This window comes from Chelonia mydas, chromosome 8 (genome assembly GCF_015237465.2).
Source record: "Chelonia mydas isolate rCheMyd1 chromosome 8, rCheMyd1.pri.v2, whole genome shotgun sequence".
NCBI lineage: Eukaryota > Metazoa > Chordata > Testudines > Cheloniidae > Chelonia > Chelonia mydas.
Window position 1 is genome coordinate 67,081,426 of NC_057854.1, and position 21,686 is coordinate 67,103,111.

Genomic DNA, 21,686 nt, shown 5'->3' on the forward strand with positions numbered 1-21,686 from the left:
ATTTAAAGGGTCCAGGGCCCAAGCCACTGCTGGGAGCCCCAGGCCCTTTAAATTGCCACCTGGGGAAGCCGGTCTGGTACGGCACACCGGCTTTCCCCAGGTCACCGGCTTACTTGCACTTCTGGTGCACATGGATTGTCATGCCCAACCTACGCACAAGGGCACAAAGTCTGGGCACTGTCAGAGCTGGTGTGAATGTGTGACAGATTTTTGTTACCAATCTGCCTGGGGCGTTAGTTGATTAGGCTGATGCCGCAGGATCATTTGGGGAGGAGGTACGGACACATTAAGTGTTTAAGTTTTAAAGCTTTATTGATAAAATAATAAAATAACAGCAGAGAGTGCTGGGAACACTTCCATGTCACTCAGGGGGGGAAAAAGTGTTAGTGCCCCAAGCCCTAACCCACTTTCATACTCACACAAGCACTACCTGAGACTGGCCAGGCCTGGATGTAACGTCAGAAAAAGAGGTGGGGAAGGGTGGATGGGAGTGGTGTCCTGGGCCCAGGTCGCCCGAGGATCTGCTGTTGATCTCCGAGTTGCTCCAGCTCTCAGGAGGGTTTTAAGTTCTGGGCTTCTTGGGGGGGAGATTCCACTCAGGCACCTCTGCTTCTGGTGCCTTTTGTGTCAGTTCAAACTGGCTTGCTGTGGCCTCCTCAGTTTCCCAAAACATCCTGGCTCCAGAGACTTTGTTTTTCCTTATATTGGCCTTCGCTGTCGCCGTTTTATTTGCTCTCACTGTTCTCGCTGCTATCTCTGCAGCTCTGCTTACCTTAGTTCTCCTCTTCACATGGCTGGGCAGCCGCTAATATTTTGTCAAGCCCATGATCTTGGGCCAGGGCCAGCATCTTATTTTCACATGGAGCTAGCTGAAGTGTTGAGTTAACCCGTTCTCTGCTCTTCTTCTTTCTCCCCCCCCCCCCAGCCTCTCATATTCTGCAAAGAAAACTTTCACTTTTCACTTACACACCCTCCCCAAAATGCTTTGCGTTGCTTGCAACAGTGTTAGCCACATACACTGCTAATCTGCCTTCCCCGGAGACTCCCTGAGGGAGGGGGCCATTGGGGTGTGACAAGTGTGTTGGATTATCTGAATTTTTGGAATATTGCCAAACGTTTCAATAGCAGCTGCTTTTGTGATGACCTAATTCTACAAATGGGTTAAATTCTGGTAGAGCAGGTCACCAGCTGTGTGAAGAATGGCACCATTCTGAGGCTACTCTGGTCATACTCTCTGTATGTGACAGATTCTGCACTGCCTGAGGATGCAATATGCAGTGAGCAAACATCAGTAGTACAACATACAGGTACAATGCATTGGGCTAAAATGTAAAGGCAAATACATTTTGGGGTTTGATTTCACTGTCAATTTCTCACTGTCATCGTAGTGCATATTGGCAGAACATCCAGTTAGCTTGATCCTGTGGGCGTTTGAGTGCAGTTTGCCCATCTCTTTTAAAACAACCCATGTGCACTAGTATATTGTATTCTTGCTCACAAGTGATTTTACAAGATGCTCAGCAATGCACACCAGCATAATTTGTGGGAAAGATCACACCTTCAATCTTTCAGATATGTTAAAATCAGCAGCAACTGTTGATACAGTGCTTCATTCATCTTAATATTTCATTTTATTAGTATTCATCAGACTCTCAAAAAAATCTCCTAAATCCACAAATCTCTCCAACAAACAGGATTTCGCCAATAAAATGTTAAGGCGCTATTCTACATAATGCAAGGCCACTGATTTAAAAAACATGTTGGTCTTTTCAGTAAAAAATGGCTGAAAATCTAGCTGCATCTCTGATACCTGAAAGCACACTTAAATTCCAGGATTTACTTTTTCTCAGAAAAATGAAATTCACTTCTGCAGCCATTGTGGGAACCTTCTAAAAGACCCATCTGACATGAATCACGAGCCTAATTACAGTAATGTCAGAGCTGTCTTTAAACTTGTAGAAAAAATATTTTCTGTGTCTAGTTATATCTCTGTAATAGGTTTCAGAGTAGCAGCCGTGTTAGTCTGTATTTGCAAAAAGAAAAGGAGTACTTGTGGCACCTTAAAGACTAACAAATTTATTTGAGCTTAAGCTTTCGTGGACGACAGCTCACTTCATGAGATTTGGCAATGCTTCTTATATAAGCATTGACCATAAATTATAGTTAGACCAAGCACCTTTGGAGACTGGAGGTAGGGCAGCTGACAGTTTTAATTTACTGAGCCTGTTGTCAGTATTGTATGTGTAAAGTAGATGGTAAGGTGAAAAGAGGGTCAGGGTTAAATTCTTCACAACTAGAGAATCTGATCATAACTGTAGCAGGTGATTACCCCTCCTATATAATGGTATTGACAGTCTTTTAGCAAGGGTGACATCTGCTGGCACCTGTGAGCAAACAGTAATAGCTTAGCCTGAAATTCCTTATCATTAGTGTCAGTCCTGTTCTGCTATTGCCAAATCAGCTGAGTTAGTAACAAAGAATGCCAAGCAGCAAACCAACACAATAGAACACTAGTTAAATATTCAGATATTATCATTAATCATATATAATGTGTGGTGTGCATGAGTGTGAGAGAGACAGAGAGAGGAGAGAGAAATTGCATACATGTGTGACACACAATTTGTGTGTTTTTGTGTGGCTAAATACAGATATAAAGGGCCGGAGCCTCGATGGTGTAAACTGGGATAGCTTCTTAGACCTCCCTGAGAACACTTGGTGCTCAGCACTTATGAAAATCGGGCCAATTAAGTGCCTAATCATGAATTTAAGAGCTTAACCTTAGGTGTCCATTTTTTAATATCTTGTCTTTAGAGTAAGAATAAAGACAGAAATATTAGAAGGGGTTGTTATACATGTAATTCCATGGGTCCAATTCTGCTTGCTGCTGAGCACTCTCAGTTGAGTTGAAGATACTCAGTACCTCACTGACTATCAAGTGTTTAGTTTGAAGGAAATATATATTTCATATAGCATTTTGTTGGAGAAATAGTTTTGTGTTCACACAGTTAAAGGATGTGTCATAATTCATGCACACTATTCATGCTCTATTTTAAGGTTACATATTCATCCTTAACAGCCATTTTCTTGACTTGGAGTGGTTTAACTGTAACTGTGATGTTGCAACATTAATGTGTGGATGTGTGTCCATATATGCAACTCTGTTTACTGACTTGCAGTGCATAGCTGTGTAATTTGTTCTCTTAATCTCTTAAAATAGTTTTTTTTTTAAATATGAAATATATCTTCGGCCTCAGTCTCCACTCCAGGAAGTTTTTGGCAGAGGCAGAAGTAAAACCAATTCTCCTTTGTGGCATTCAATTGCTTTAACTATATGATCACCGGTTTCAGAGTGGTAGCCATGTTAGTCTGTATCAGCAAAAAGAACGAGGAGTACCTGTGGTACCTTAGAGACTAACAAACGTATTTGCGCATAAGCTTTTGTGGGCTAAAACCCACCTCATACAAGGTTTTAGCTTGTGCTCAAATAAATTTGTTAGTCTCTAAGGTGCCACAAGTACTCCTCATTCTTTTTGTATGACCACCATATCTCTTTTTGCAGTCCTCTGCCTCATTCTCTATACACCTTCCAACTTATTCATGACATAGCCCAGCTTCATTTCCTGAGAACGGTCCATCTGTCCATCTTGTTCACTGAATGAAGTAGGGATCCTGGAGAAAATAGTATGTGATCATGTTATTAAGGAGGGAATCATGATGCATGGATAGGGTGACCATATTTCCCAAAGGGAAAACGGGAGGGGTGACACCTGAGCCCTGCCTGCATTCCCGCATGAGGCTGGGCCTGGCGTCACTGCTCGACTGAGCCCTGCCTGCCCCCCATGCCCAAGCCTTGCCTCCCCCCTACACATCACAGCTTGCCCGCCCTGCACGTCCCTCCACACCCCACTTTTTTTGACAAGAGTGGGCATTTATCCCATTTACTCTTGCCAACTGATGAAGTTGGCAAGACCAAATGGGACAAATGCCCATTTTGGCCAAAAAAAAAAGGGTTGGGACAGCTGGGATAGGGCTTAAAAAAGGGACTGTCCCAGCCAAAACAGGATGCATGGTCACCCTAGGCACGCATACACGAGGCCAGAACTCAGGATGTCTGAGCAACTTTAATTCTGGCATTTCCTAACTTCTGGATACATTGCTTTGCAACCGTACTATATTCTTTTTCATAGAGCTGTTCTTTGGGTCATGGGTGGAGGACCTATATTTAATTTCCAATGCTTTTTAAAGAAAGAACAAACAATTTTTATTACACATAATGGCAAAGCTGCCTTGCCCATTGCATCAGCATCATGAAGCACTGCAGCACAGATCTGTAGCATTTGAACTAAAAAGTTAATTATGGTAGCTAGTAGCATGAGTAGGCTGTTACCAGACACTAGAGAAGGATACTGCTGCTACTCCCTCCCTTTTTCTTCCTCACTTATCGCACTGGTGCCATTCTGTGTGGCCTTCTAACAGTGTCACTAACTCTCACAAACTTCATAATATTTGGCACGTCTTTTCTTAAAGCCCCAACTCCAGGAGTCAGGATTACATGAAAATCTTTCATTTCTTTAAAAAGTAAATTTCTAGCCTCCTCTTTGCTGAGAAAAGCTTGAAAATATAAATCCCAAAGGCTCAAAACCCAGAAGGCCAGTAAAAAGAATCCCACGTGTATTGCATGTAAATTCTCATTATTTTAAAGTAATCTCAAGATTTTGGGGAGCCTTACTCATGGGTTTGAATGCTTGTGGTTGGCAGCACTGCTAAAGGAAGATGCTGGAATGGCATATGTGCAGTGCTCAGAGAATGTCCAGCATTTTTGGCAGCAAGCCTGGAATGACTGTACTGAGCAAAACATAGATGGGAAATGGAGATTTTTCTCAGGCTCATAACTTACCCAAATAGGTATGGATTTTCAAGGGATCAGTACCTTGAGCCTAGGATGATTCCCCCTGACAACCCTCAGATGCTTGCTGCAAACCATGGAGGTTTTAGAGCTTTTTAAAAAAGCCCAGAAGAATTTGTATAATGGAAAGTATTAGTCAACATTAATAGAAGGGTAGCTGCTGCTCCTTCCACAGTATGTTTTTTTCTTTGTGTGGATTGTATTTCTACAATGTGTACACATGTGATATTTAAGTATGCTTGCATATGTTGTTTATGGCAAATTCACCTACAAGAAGTTAGTTATTTGCTGCTGTGAAAGACTCTGGGCTTATTTTTGCAAGCAGTTGTTGCTTCCAAAATATGCATTTTTGAAATAAAAGATTGATTTGGCTAAAAAGGGTAAAAGTTTGATTTGTATACATTGCTAGTCAAAAGCTACAAATTTGTTTGTTTTTTCAGTTGTTCAGCCCCCTGTAGTAAGGGATACATAGGAGGATTTGTTTGGTTGGTTTGTAAAGAAAGTCGCTGAATATTAAAATGATTCAATTATAAAACAGTATCAATCTTCAGAGTCTTTTTTTTTTAATCTGGATATTTTTAAATGTTTGGCTTTTGTAGGTTGGTGGCCAGGTGTTGTGACCTTACTACTTTCAGAATTATAGTCTTAGGCAGCTATTAGCAAATTTCTGGTGGTTGGTGGTTTGTTTCTACTTCTCAGTAATTGTTTTCAAATGTGTCTGCCATTCACCACTGTAACGAACATTACATACTTTTATAGTTCATCTCTGAGCTGCAGCAGCATAACCTGGTACCATGTGCTGATGGTACCATATGAGTCAGATGGTGATGAATATGGAAATTAGTAGTAAACCTCATTCTTTGGTAATTTTCCCCTTTAGACATTCGGAGAGAAACCTTAAGAGTCAATGAACTTTAAAAATTCAGAACACTTTTTTGGCTCATTTGATGTGACATTTTGAATAACAATGAGTCCTGTTCATAACGGGATAAATCCAGTCATCCTCTGTATGGCTGTGGTGATCCCTCTGGCATATCCAATCCCATTCCATCGTGTATTGTGGAGGGGCATACCTCTGTTTGGCATGGAGCTCAACAATGCAGGGGTAATGAAGGAAATGTGGCAGGGGTGGCAAGGTGAGTTTTGAGAGCAGAGTCAGAGGATCCATTAATACTATTGTTCTTCTGGTCCTTTCCCTCACTCCCACACGGGAAGGAAGAGGTACTGGGGCTGTAGATAACTAACTCAGCCACAGCCCTAAGAATCCTGTGCTAGAATGGCTGTGTCAAGTGTATTTCTTTCCTTCTCAGGTTCCAAGTGGGATAATCCATCCCCGATGGCTCTGGCTGGATCCTGGGTCCTTGGATTGGTGCTAAGTGAAGTTATATTACAGTATCACTTGTACCACTCCTGGCCAAACATTTCATTCACCTCAATCACTTCTGGAAAACTTTTGCATAGTACCATGGAAGTTTCCTCTTCTGTAGTGATAGTTTTAGTATAGAGCACTTCACATTAGAAAAGTAGTGAAGTAAGGCCCCAATCAACCAAACATTTACACATGATTTGATTTGTCTTGAGTTTAACTTTAAGCACATGAGTACTCCTGTTGAACTCTTTGGAGCTTCTTATGTGTTTAAATCTAAGTATGTGCTTAGTGCTTAGCCTGCATCGTGGCCTAAACATTGTTAATGAGAGTAACTGATTCCGTACCAGAAAGATTCCTAGAACAGAAAGTCCAACAGAGAAAATGTAATGTGCGTTTAATATTTCCATAGTTTTGCTAGTCCATTTTTGATTATTTATGCTGGACATACAGGGAAAGACGGAGCCAATTAATGTTGAAATGTGAAGATAGTGTCTTGGGGGGGGGGGGGGGGTTAAATGAAAAATGTTAAATAAGTTTTAGGAATAATTAATTTCTTTCAAAACTTTTTTAATAATACATTTAATAGAAGAATGGTCATTTAATGTTATTCTGTCACGCAAGAAATTATAGATCCACACAAGTATGGACTTAGAAAGATGACCACATCTTAGAGACATCCTCTATATAGCAAACATCATCAATGAACAGTCAATTCGGGACAATATAAATATGAAGCAATACATCAAATGCACCCAAGCCATTAAATAGGTAAGGGGGTGGTAATATAGCTATGTAATGTACTGACATGGCATCCATTACCATAATATATCTGTGCTTTGTGTTCTTTTAATTCATTTATCCTCACAGAAAGGAGGGAAGTATTTTTCTCTCCATTTCACAGATGGGGAACTAAGGCACCATAAGATTGAGTAACTTGCCTGAGGTCACACAGGAAGTCCCTGGTGGACCAGGGAGTTGAATACAGCTCTCCCAAGTGCTGTAGCTTGTGATCTACCTTAGAACCCTAAGCACTGGGCCATCCATTCTTCCACTAGAACATAGTTTGAGGATTCTGTCTGGTGTAATTACCGAGTAAGCTGAAAGTCCTCTTGTTTCAAAGTAAAATACCCTGTTCAGACATAGACTCTCCCTTCCTCCTTGGATTCATTGATGACCTCTCTTGAAATTGTAATAGCAAGCCAACCCTGAATAAAAACAATGTTTGTTGAACAGCCAGTCCCAGTTTTCAATATCATATGCCAGCATCCTGACAGTCTGTTAGCGTTCCTATTCATCTAGCTATTTTATCACTATGCACAGCACAGTCAATGAAAAGTAACTTTTTTACTGATTGTGCTGCTCATTCAGTGTAATTATACCAAGATGCATCTCTCATTCCTAAGATTGCACATGGCAAATAATCATCACAAGAGTTATTGGGGTAACCAGGCAGCAAGTATGAAAAATCGGGACAGGCAGTGGAGCATAATAGGCACCTGTATAAGACAAAGCCCCAAATATCAGGACACTCTCTGTAAAATTGGGACATCTGGTCACCCTAGGAGTTATAGAAGTTATATCCTCTTAACTCAAATTTGAAGGTCCGTTTCCACACCTGTGCAGACAAACAAAATAGAGCTTGATGTCTATGAGAGCGAGAGAGAGAAAACAAAAAACTTGTATCAGGTTTTAATGTATTCTGATAAATATATCCTTCTGACTACTTAAATGACCACAGCTACCTTCCTTCTTATAACCTTTAAGTAGTCCATCTGGTTTCCTTCATCCCATCTTGGTTATGACCCTCCTGAAAAATTTGTGATTTTGCAACTATGGGGAAAGTAAATACTCTAGACTGCCCAGCTTCTTACATTTTTGTTGCTGGTAGTGTTAAAAATTAGTTATTCCTTAGGATTTTTTAAAGCATCTTGGAGGATCACAAAAGGAGGGAAATATAAAAGAGCCAAAAAGAGAAAATTATGGCTCTTTTATGTATTCAGGGATTAATATATCTACTCGTCAACAGGAACAGTAGGCAGCTCCATCTTTGGAGCGTCATCCCATTTCTAATCTACTCCAATTTGCCTTGAGGCTGATTTATAGACCTCCTGTACATCTTTCCTGCAGAATTCATGTCAGAGGAAGAGCAATGTGTTATTTTAAATTAGGGAATAAACACCCTTGTGGATTCAATGTATGCCACACGCATACCCAATTCCCTCTACACCAGTTAGTTGTATTATCAGCCCCTCCTCCCATGGTCATCATAACACTCCTCTTTGACCTTCAAGCTCCTGTGTCTCCATTCCTGGACAACAGAATATTTCTTGAATTTAATGGGAGAAAAAGTCTGTTAGGATCATTTTGGCCTCCACTGTAACATGCAACAGCCAATAAAACTGTTGGTTAGGGTTGCCTCACTTTACCTCTTGGCTTAGGTTTTCACAAGGTACTCTAGACCCAGTAGTCCAGGGGCAGAAATTCTAAACTTAACTGTGTATTATCAATGTCCTGTGGAAAAAAAACATAATGTAAATAGTACTTCCATTTAGTGCCTTCATTTAAAAATGACCTGTGGATAAGCTTAACAAACCAATTACCTGCAAAAATGCAGCTCTTCTTTTTATTAAAATAGAGCCACTCAAATATGAAGAGTCTGATTCTGCAAAACATATCCTTGTCTGTGCGGTCACTGCTATAAATAGAAAAGAAAGGAAGAGACGTAATGATGTATGCTACCTTTGCTCATTTTGTACCGGAAGTGATGTTTGTGAATCAGCAGATGGCAGACTTCCTTCTGGGTCAGTACCAAACTTGCAGGGATTAAAGATTGTGACTTTTTTTTTTTTTTTGAGAAAGGTTATGAGGTGTGACTTTCCAATTTGGGGATGTTGGTTTGACATAAATAAGCCTAACGTTAAGCACAGGAATAGTCACATTGAAATCAAAGGTGCTTAAGTTAGACTTTCTGAATAAGGGCTTGTGTGGTTCCCCAGTGCATAGTTACAGTCTCCCTGCAGCCTCATTTGGCAGGGTATTCTCCAATTCCTTTCTTAAATTGTTTTGAAGTCATGGTAACATTTTATTTTGGTTTATTGTTTTGCAGTTGGCATGTTTCATGCCCAAGGAAGTTACATTTCAGTAGATGACGGAAGCGAAATGATTCCAAGTGCCTGCTGCTACTGCATTACCTAGTGGCAGCACTTTGGCCGTAATTAAGGTTGTAAACCTCCCTTAGTGTCCTTATGACTTTGATTGGGAAAACTGGTCTGACCAGAAAATTACCAGCATTACTATGATGGCAAAGGAGGATGTTCATGATGAGGTTAAAGAAAATTCTTCATTTTTTTTAATTTTTAAGAGGTAATTTAAAATAATTGTATTTGAAATGTTGACTTTTGTCTTCCATTTGTTTGGGTCCTTTTAGCTCCAAACAAACTTGTTTCTTACCCTGTAAACTTTCCATGTATTTAAATCTATGTAAAAGCTTGTGAATGCCTGTATTTAAAGCCAGTAGACTGTAGTTAAGCAAAGCTATATTTTTGTTGGAGTCTCAGCCTGCTTCTTTTGATTTCATAGGGAGTTATGGGTCCTAATCTGTTCCCATTGATCTCTTTGGGGTGGTCTTTTGCCATTGACCTCAAAGGGAGCAGGTTTGGATCCTCTGGGGGAGATTTTCGAAACGGTTCATCTCCCATTTGGGCTCCAAAATAAGTGGCCACATTTTCAAAAGAGTTTAGCATCCAACATGCTGGGCTCCTTTGAAAATCTGGCCATAAGCCTCACAGTGTGAGCAGTTGGGGGCTGAACACTTCAGAAAATTTGGCCCTTTATTTATGTGCCTAAATAGGAGCTGAATTCTTTTGGGAGGGAAAAATTGGTCCCCTTGCTTGTGTGTGAATATTTTCAGCAGCTGCTGCTTAGACGGGACATACAAGTCCTTGTGTAGCTGATAGCTAAGCAAGAGCTTCCTTTATCTGAAATGGTAGGCTCTAGATACAGCTTTGCAGCGGAGTTTAGTTTATTAACTCTGACCCAAAATAAATAGTATTCTTTCAAAGTAAAGATGGTGTTGTGAAAGTCCATTACTTTATACTTGAGAAGAATAACTTGTTTACTATGTATGTAGTGCAAGATTTACAGTCTCCCGAGCTATTCACTTACTTAGTTTGAAGTGTTTGGCTGTTGCAGATGATGTGATGCTACATGGTTGCTACTCGGTAACAGAGCTGTGAAGTAACTGACTTTTCACTTCACTGGCAGTTCTGAAGAATTGGAAAAAAAATGTTTTGACCCAAAATGATGACAAATCTTTGGCAAAGTGAAAAGTCAAAAAAAAAATTGTTTGGGGTTGAATTAAACATTTTGATTTGACCCAAAACAAAGCATTATGTTTCAGTTTCAAGATTTTAAAGGTTTTTGTTTTAAATAAAATTGAAGGAAATATATAAATGAAAAGTCATTTTGAATCCAAACATCAAAACGTTTCATTTGGAAAATATTGAAACAAAATATTCTGATTTTTTTTTGGATTTTTTGACAGAAACAATTCAGTGAATTTGATATGAATTTGCAAAATGTTTGTCAATCCAAATCTGGATTTTTCACTGAAAATTGTTTGGTAAAATAAAATTCACTCAGCTCTGCTCAGTAAACTTAATTTGATTATGAAATAAAGAGGAGAAGGCTGTTTATTTTGTTTTATGTATATATAACATGCATTACTGCCCAACACACACATACACACGCAAAGTTCTTTTAATTAGGGTCCCTTAGTGGGTGGTCTGCCATCTCAGTTCTCATTTATGAAGACAGAAAATGATATAATATATGTCCTTTTGAATATGAATCTGAATACAAAAATTAAAACATTTAATGCATTTGGTCTTTTATTTCTTTTTATTAGGTTGTAGTAAAAAGTGGAGCTTAGAATTTCACATCTATGGGATATCTGGGTAAGCCCTGGTTGGCACTGGCCAACTGTATCCCCATTAAGCAGAAGGTATGCTACTATTTCCTGATTAAGCAGCAGTTATCTTTAGGCTAGATCAGTTTCTTTGAGGCAAACCAGTTAGGTGAATTGTATGTGTATGGGAGAGAAACTTTTTTTTTAAAATTCCTGTCTACATATTAAGCTACTGAACATGTAAGTGCTTTTTTATGACCCCTTTCCTTTGAACTACTTTGTAGAGCATCAGAGGATTTTTTAGATTTTGCCTTGATAAAAAAGAATTATTTTAAACAAACTGAATGTAGTGAATATATCTTGTCTTCAGGTGTCAAAATTGGGCAGTGGGTCACTGCACATTTCCTGCTGGGTGCACAAAGTATTTGTGCTTCTATGGCTTACAGTGCTGAGTGCCCAGGGGATTCACCAAGAAGAAATTCTGTTTCAGTACTGAGTGTCATCAAAAACAGACTTGCAAATGGTAATCTATAGCAGCATTCATAGACACACCATGTTTGCCAGCTACTGGGAGCAAAATTCTAAATCTTCTGCTCCAAAACCATTAGCCTACATCTTTTAAATCAAAAGAGGAAAATCTCTCTGAGCTCTTGCTAAGATTCCTGTTCACTGCAATTTGAAAAGTCCAGTTTCAGAAAGCTCAGCAGAATGGACCTGATCATTAGAGATTTGTGTTTGAATCATTTTATAAGAATGCTAACATGTGGAGAAGATTCTCTTCTGTGCCAGAGCTCTGCTTGGTGCAAGAGAGAGTGGGAAGTGTTATTTCTGGGAATAGTCCTGGCCCTGATACCATTTAGAGATGTTGTCAAGCATTTCTAAGTTCCGCTACTGGTTTAGGGTCCTTCACAGACCCTGTGCAGGTGGAGGAGAGCAAAGTTCCCTCATGCTCCCTCTTCTCCCCCTACCTTCTCTGCAATCCTCTGTGTGACAAAGTGTATTTGCCAGCATACTTGCAGCAACAGGAGTTTCCTCTATACCACGAAAATTCTCTGCTGGCCAGATTGTGTCCCCTTTATGCCTCTTGAGGAAAGGAAAGGGACTGAATCTAGTTAGACAACCCAGTCCTAAGAATATTGAATTTGTAGTCAAAATAAATAAATGTTAAAGGTTCGACCTGTTGTACGAAAATCCTTGGATGTAGATAATAAATGCATACTGTGCACGCTTCACTTCCTTCAGCTAGAAAAGGGCATGCCAGGAGGGGTTCTTTTCTTTCGCTGTGAGCTGTATACTTTGCTTGTCTCACACCTTGTTTCTAATCCTCTTCTCCTCGCACCTTTTTCTTCTTCCTTTTTTTGATGTGGAAATTGAAGTAATTGAACCAAAGTTACATCCATGGACAATGGAGTTACATGAGTGTAAGAGAGCAGAATATGGTCCCTCCTATTTTAAACCAGGTGGGTTAGAATGTAGGAGTGTTTTGTTTGATCCTAATTTCTGAGAGCACATGTTTTAACTTCTTTTAGAACATTTTCACTATATGTGGATGGTGATGTTTGCCACTCCTTTCAACCTACATAAAGATGCAAGCTGGTGCAGAGTGGCTTCTCTTTACCTTGAGATGCTGCAGTTGTGTTTCCAGTTCAAAGCCCATTTTAACACCAGTTTGAATTGTAGTATTAGGTATTGACTGCTTTTTTTTCTGCATTTTTAAAAAAACTGTCAGCAGAGAAAGGTGACAAAGTAGCAGCAGCTGCTCAAGGGGCCCTGCTGTTTCAGCAGTCCAGGCTGCTGGGGACTGTTTTTTTAAGTTTTCTGAGACATACTCCAGGCAATTGCGTCTGTACCAGCTTTATTAATTTAGTGCTTTGGTTGTAAGACAACTGTACATTTTTTGGTTTTGCTTTTGATTAAGCAAAAGAGGCCACGAGTGAGTTTCCCAACTTCGTTGCACCACTATGCCTCTCTCCTGACATGCTGCACCTCGGCTTGCGTTTCTGGTACTGACTGCGCTTCATTTTTTAAAATAACTCAGACTTGAAGAAGAGCTCTGTGTGAGCTCGAAAACTTCTCTCTTTCACCAGCCGATGTTGGTCCAATAAAAGATATTACCTCCCTCACCTTGTCTCTGTGCTTCACTTACACAGTCTGCTGGTTGTGCTGTGGTGGAGCAACTAGTGTTGAGGGCAAATGTCACTTAAGGACTATGGATTGGAAATGTAGGTTGCATATCGGGAAAATAATTCCCACCAGGAGGTTCTAATGTGGAATGGTCTCCCAAGAGAAGTGACAGATGTTTTGTTTGTTGAGTCACTCAGATCTGGATTGGCAAATTACTGGAGTATACATTAGTATACAGAAGTAAACAATCCTAAATTGACAAAGTGATGGACTAGATGACTGATTTTTTTCTGTGAGTAATTTCTGATTATAGACTATGATCAAATGAAATTTACAGAAGTTATTTGTCAGAATAGTTGATCAGATATTGATAAATAATATTATGGTTAGGCCTTTGTGTAGATGCACAAAGAGCAACTCACACCTCTTTTGACTCTGAGCATAAGTCTGACGTATTTACATTCCCCAGCATCTCTTGAGCACATGAGCTTTGTTCTTCTAGCACCTCCTGGGTTGCCAGCCATCCCCAAAGGTGCAGGGAGAAAGTGTAGTAATGACCCCATTCCCTTCTTATGCTAACTAGCAAGGCTGGTGAGCCACAGAGGGAGTGGGTGTGCCACAATTTTTTAAGGAATGATGCATCCCCCTGCTTTCCAGGGAGCTCAGAATGCCTCAGAGTTCCTCCTGGTGTGGTGTGAGTTCAGAAACGAAGGAAAAATTAATATCCAGATCAATGAGGCTTGAAGAGCTTACAGGCGCTTCGGTTTGTCTACGGTCTAGATATGGGGTGTGACTACACGAGTATTTACTGCATGGCAAGCTGGTGTGTAAATCTATAGTGCTCCAGCCTGCTGTACACTAAGTGTGCAGAACAGACTTCAGAGTGGGAGAGTAAGCCAAGTCCATAACCAGTGTCCGTGCTGAGCTACTACGACCCATGCTGAAGCCTGCATTGCACTGTCTTCACTGCTATTGTTACCTGCGCTCAGCTAGATTTAAGGTAGGTCTGATAGGCTAGCCCATGCTTGCTGTTTAAACATATCTTCTGTGCTGACAAAACTTAGTCCTAGAGTTAATGTCACAAAATTCTAAAAATACTGCTTTCTCCCTCTCACTGCAAAATAAATTAAAAAAACAGAAACATAAAAATGGGATATCTGGTAAATCTATACATACCTCTCAAATGTTCCTCGTTTTGGGGTGCATCATTTATTTTAGTTCCAGAATTACCCAGGTTCCAGACAAATTTCATATTCCCTCACTTTTATTGTTGAAAATTATTTACATCAGAAATAAAGTATCATGACACTGTAATTATAGTTATTTACGCTAAAGAAATGAATACCAGATCATCTTAAGTTTCTTACATGAATAACGTTTTTTGTATCCCTTATTTTTAATCCCTTTTTTCAGTTTTCCACATTTGAGCATTCAAAAGTTGAAAGTGAGTTCTGATATAGTCAAATAGGATAAAGTTAAAAAAAATAGGGCCGTCGATTAATCACAGTTAACTCACGCGATTAACTAAAAAAATTAACTGCGATTAAAAAAATTAATTGTGATTAAACACAATTGACACTGTTAAACAATAGAATACCAATTGAAACTTATTAAATATTTTTGGATGTTTTTCTACATTTTAAAATATATTGATTTCTATTACAACACAGAATACAAAGTGTACAGTGCTTACTTTATATTATTATTTTATTACAAATATTTGCACTGTAAAAATGATAAAAGAAATAGTGTTTTTCAGTTCACCTCATACAAGCACTGTAGTGCAATCTCTTTATCGTGAAAGTGTAACTTACACATGTAGATTTTTTTTGTTACATAACTGCACTCAAAAACAAAACAATGTAAAACTTTAGACCCTACAAGTCCACTCAGTCCTACTTCCTGTTCAGCCAATAGCTAAGACAAACAAGTTTCTTTACATTTATGGGAGATACTGCTGACTGCTTCTTATTTACATCACCTGAACACGAGAACAGGCGTTCGCATGGCATTGCACTTTTGTAGCCGGCATTGCAAGGTATTTACGTACCAGATATGCAACACATTCATGTGCCCCTTCATGCTTCAGCCACCATTCCAGAAGACATGCTTCCATGCTGATGATGCTCGTTAAAAAAAGAATGCGTTAATTAAATTTGTGACTGAACTCCTTGGGAGAGAATTGTCTGTCCCCTGCTCTGTTTTACTTGCATTCTGCGATATATTTCATGTTATAGCAGTCTCAGATGATGACCCAGCACATGTTCATTTTAAGAACACTTTTCACAGCAGATTTGACAAAACACAAAGATGGTACCAATGTGAGATTTTTAAGGATAGATACAGTACTCGACCCAGGTTTAAGAACTGACGTGCCTTCCAAAATCTGGGAGGGACGAGGTGTGGAGAATGCTTTCATATGTCTTAAAAGAGCAACACTCCGATGCGGAAACTACAGAACCCGAACCACCAAAAAAGAAAATCAACCTTCTGCTGGTGGCATCTGACTCAGATGATGAAAATTAACATGTGGCGGTCCACTCTGCTTTGGATTGTTATCGAGCAGAACCCGTCATCAGCATGGACGCATGTCTTCTGGAATGGTGGTTGAAGCATGAAAGGGACATATGAATTTTTAGCGCTCTGGCACATAAATATCTTGTGATGCCCGCTACAACTGTGCTATGCGAACGCCTATTCTCACTTTCAGGTGACATTGTAAGCAAGACGTGAGCAGCATTACTCCTGCAAATTGTTACCAAACTTGTTTGTCTGAGCAATTGGCTGAAGTAGGGCTGAGTGGACTTGTAGGTTCTAAAGTTTTACATTGTTTTATTTTTGAATGCAGTTATTTTTGTACATAATTCTACATTTGTGAGTTCAACTTTCATTATAAAGAGATTGCACGACAGTATTTGTATTAGGTGAATTAAAATATACTATTTCTTTTGTTTTTACAGTGCAAATATTTGTAATAAAAAATAAGTGAGCATTGTACACTTTGTATTCTGTGTTGTAATTGAAATCAGTATATTTAAAAATGTAGAAAACATCCAAAATATTTAAATAAATGGTATTCTATTATTGTTTAAAAAAATGAATCACGATTAATCGCACTGTTAATCTCTTGACAGACCTAAAAACAACTCCTAAGTATTATGACACATAATTGTTACTGTTTACATAATATTTCACATCATTTTAGTTTAAATAGTCTCCAGGATTCCAAACACTCAGGAATGTATTTTAAAGCCTGGACCTTTCAAAGCTGAATGTCATAAGTACACAAATGATCAATATTCAACTGTGAGAAAGCCTTGGTGCCTTCTTCTCTGCTGAGATCTTTGCTGAAGTGTTGTTATACTTGCATATGGGTCTGAGGAGTTCATGGCATAGGCTTCTTCATGTGGGAGGTGGAATAGATGTAAGGAAGGAAGGATTTGTTGGGAATGTGGTTTATTTACTTTTATTATCTTTCCAGCCTGCCAGTGGGCATGACTGGACTGATCTGAGGCTCTAGTGGCTGCCTGGGCCATGTTTCAACTTGAATTATAAATAGAGCCTCATGCTGGGTATCTGATCCAGGCTGGGTCCAGACCTGGGGGAAATAAAAGGGGCAGTATCACTATGTTAATATAATCAGATCCCATATGCTCCAGGTGTTCATTCCAAGATTGTGGATCTTTTCAGTATATGTCCCTAAAGTTGTACTCATGGGAAGATTCTTGCTTAAAAATTCTGTTGGTATATTATCTACATGAGTATGCTGCTGCATTTCTCTCTTCAATTGTTGGGCTTCTCTCTTCATTTCTCCAAGTCCTCAAGGCAGTTGAGTGAATTTTAATTACAGAAAAATGCTGATTACTGCTTTTTTTTTTTCTGGAGACTTTTTTTGCGCCTTAGTGATGGGCTTTACCCAATTAAATACTGAGAGGCAAAATAAAGCATATCACAGTACGGGACATAGCTAGTCTACTGGGAAAATCTATATTTGAGGAAGTATCAGTATGGTTAGAATTTAAGATTACTTGTGTTTCTTGGAAAAATCATACATTAAAATTTCAGATTGGGGGAGAGCATGGTGCATCATGGGAGATGTAGTCAAATTACAGGACACAGTCTACAGAGGAAAAGGGCAACATAAGGCAGCCAAACTACAAATCCACAAGGCACTGTGGCAGCATTTCAGAATCCATTTTTTCACTCAAATAATTTGGATTTGGATTTTTCTCCTCTGTCAGCATTTTGTATGAAGCTCCCCACTCCATTTTACCACTAATTCTAGTAATTAGGCATGCAACTACCTGGTTTGCAAGCACAAATACCATTTGCAAATTCACAGCTAAGGTTTTCTGCCCACTTAAACTAAGGTAGCAAAAAGGAAGTGTGCCAAAACATAGGCATATAAATTTAGAGCCCTTTGTAAATTTGCCTGTACATGTCTTCACTCCTGATAGAATGCCAGATGTTGTGGAATCTTACAATATGGCTCATCTTCTGGAAATGAAAAAGCATGGAAGAAAATGGATAGTTGGTTGAAAGAGACTGGATTTGAGAGGGACAGGAAGCTCTATCAAGGTTTGGTTCAGGCATGTACAGAGCTATAGTGGAGATAAAATACTGTTCTATCTGCTGTATATTCAGCAAAGAATTGCCCAATAAAGTTATACAGGCTAGTGAAGAATCTGCTCCATCCAGACTTATTTTTCCCTAATTCAGACTCATCATTTGAAAGTTGTAAGCAATTTGCCATCTTGTTTTGATGACAAAATGAATTGTGTTAGAGCAAGTCTCTCTCTTGGCAAGTAAACAATGTCAGAATGGAAAGGTGAAAGTGTCCTCTCTAAGCTGGTTGAATGTGATCACAGATGCCCTCTTGAGTGTGTTCCAAGGAGTTATCTAAGGACTTGCAAGATGCAGTTTTTTAAACTTCCTGCCATATAAACACCTTGAATAGGTACCAGGAATTTCTCCATCTCTCTGAAAATTATATGTTTGCTCCTTTAAAGACCTTTTGGGGAGGGAAAAGACTGTGGACTCATTATAATATTTTGATACACAGGTTTGAGATAAAATGTACTGAAGTGCCTAAAGTCACTGATTGAAAGTCAGTGGGACTTAGGTTCCTTAGTCATTTAGGCACTTTTGAAAATTTTACCTTTGGTGATTAGAGACTTGCTTTTCCCCCTTTTTAAGAGGTGATGAAATTCAGCACAATGAGACTAGCTAGGTATATTTGTTTCAGTTAGTCTGTATAGAAGTAGACCATTCATCCTGCAGAATTCCTCCACGAGACGATGGGAACTTTTGCATGCAGAGTACCTAGGTGGGTAGATATATAATCAATTATAATGAAACCTCAACACATGTTTGAGTGTAGATTTCAAATATAGTGTATGACTTTCCTTGGCACAGATTCACAGCACGAGAGAACAATTTAAGTCTCGAGTGGACTATATAGAGCAACGAAGAGGCAGCCTAATGCACAGAAACTAGTTGGCAGGTTTTATAGTACAAAATGGAGGAATTGCCTTAGCACAGTCAGCTGATTTTGAGACTCTTGAAACTACCAGCTTTTATGCTCAAAAAGCTGATACCTAAAATCTTAGCTATTGTTGCTACTGCAAACTCCTGGGCATCTACTTAAGGAGTACTCTGTGTCTTCATATGTACCAAAAGGTGTAGAAATCAGAAAGCTTAGACCGATTCAACACTACAAAGCATACGGTACAAGAAAATTAGTCCAAAAGCCTGGAAATAGGAATTAGAAAGAAACAGTGGGAAATAGTAGCAGAAAAGCTGGATACAGCGTAAAAATATTGGTTAAAACTATAAATACACAGTATTAATCTATGATACAATGCGCATGTTAGTAGTACAGCACCAGACATCCTTTGCAGATGATGCTGCCATTGTACGATGAAATGGGAGATGTTACAGACATGGTTTTGTATTGTGAACCATTCAAACATTTTATGGAAGGATAAATAAAGTTCATGTGTAAAATGCTACCAAATTCCCCATCCATTCCCTCCCATTGTTTATCTGGACCCAGGGAAAGCTAGCCAGTTGGGAAATATGTCCTCCAAGCTACTGAGAGTAACATTTTCTGTCCAATCACTGTGTTAATGTCTATCAAAAAGAGCATGAAAAACACGGGTGTCTCTTTTAGATAGTCCTTTGTCATTTCTGTTGATATTTTCTGGCGGGCATAAAGATAGGTATGTATTGTCAGACTAGTCATCTGTGTGTGTAGAGCAGAGAGCTTGTTGGGTACAATACGTATTATAGTGTATTTACCTGAACCTTCAATATGGGCATTCTATTCATTAAGCTCTTTCCAAGGTTGGCAGAAGTTATTCTTGTGGGAGAAGAGCTACGTATCAACAAAATGTGTTTCTGGTTAGATTATAAAACCTTGGTGGAGCTGATCAGTTGGCAGCCTTCCAAATCAGAATCTGTCTTGCACCTGTTTCATTTATTTGTTTTATGCAGACTCTAGTTCAACATACTGTAATATTGAGGGAAAGCAACCAGGTTCCACTAATCAAATTGCTAATGCTACCTTCCTTTAGTTCAAGAAATTCCAGACACTAATGCCCGGTCTGCAGTTACAATATGAGAGCAGTCTCTAGGGGGTTGGAATATAATTAGAAATGTGCCAAATTTTGCAACGGAAATTTTTCTGTATTAGAAGCCTGTAAGCACTTATGCTGCTGGTGGCTAAGATTACTCTGAGGATGAATATTAAAACACAGCAGAATTTAGAAATCAAAAGACAAACATTCCCAGTACAATGTCGATTTGATTTGATTTGTTATTCACATGGACTTAAGGGGTTATTTAGAGCAACACCCTGCTAAAGAAAATGGAATAAACTATTGGGACCACTTGACAAGCTATAGGCAGTTATATTATTTCTGGTAAGTTCAGGTGTCATATGATCATGTTCCGCCTACAATTAGACAGGCCTATTGTATCTGGGCTTCAGCAGGTCTGCTTCATAAAGATGGTGCTGTATGTAAATTGTTACTTTAGACAATTTCAATCAAAATTTTGCTGAATGTATTACAAAACTCCAGATTGCATAGTCTAGGAATCACCATTTCTGAAGATGTAGATGTGTTGGATAAGTACAGTTCAATTAAATATCATAAGATGTATTTTTTTCTATGTAATTTTGAATGCCATTGATTTATATAATGGCTAAGCATAGCAAGGGGACATTTATTGCCTCTTGTCTGAGTCTCCCTATCTTTTCAGAACATCTCCCTAATAATGACACGGGAGCTTTTGATGAGAATCCAGATTACCCATCAGCAAAGATTTTTGCTGATATCACACGTGTGTGTGTGTGTGTGTGTATATATAAAAATAAAAATCTGGGTACAAGGTTGAAGATTTAATTTCCATAAGGTTATAATTTTTCAAGTTCAGTGTAATTCTCTACAATGGTAGCGTGCAAGTGTATTCTAACCTGTTTTGAGTTCTTGCTAATTTTCTTGTTCTAGTGAATCATCTTTCTTTGTTCCAAAGTTATATTTTTAATTGTTTAGTTGCTTGCTAAGCTATGACATTTTTGACCCAGCATTCAACTGTGCTCCAAATTTTTCCTGTTGGATTTGGAGTAGAGGAGGGGGATTAGGACATGTTTTCCTGTGTAACACTGTTTGAACTGCAACTCACTGCCTGCTGACAGGTGAAGAAGTAGTTGTCAACCAGATTTAAAGTTACTGTCATGTTTACACAGCCACATAGAAGAGGTTGAGAGAGGACAATGCTGTTGTTTTATTTTTTTTTAATTAAATACCAACAGCTACTGGACCATAACAGCACCCTTTAGTTATCATTAGTGTTTTAGATTTGCATCTTTTTAGAGATGTTTAAGCCACTTTTCATGTCAACAAGTGTCTTTCAGTATGCTGCTCATCAATTTCTTCAAAGATCAATGCGCTGACACTGCTAGCTTTGAGGCCACATTTTCAGAGGTTGGTACAGATAGGCACCTACTGGGATTATCAAAAGCACCTAGGCATCAAACTCCTGGGCACCTCACCATTTATGAAGATCCCACTATGTTTTTGACATAAAAAGCAACTTCAGCATCTCAGAAAAGATGCACATTGCAAACATTAATGATAACTAATGTCTACCATGTGGCTGTGTAATCATGACAGTAACTTTAGTTCTGGCCCTTAGTTCTTATACAGTAGCTCCTCACTTAACTCCTCCCGGTTAATGTTGTTTTGATGTTACATCCATGCTCTATTAGAGAACATGCTCGTTTAAAGTTGTGCAGTGCTCCCTTATAACGTCATTTGGCTACCTTCTTTGTCCATGGCTTGCAGGATTCTCCGGAAGAGCAGCGACTTTATTAGAGT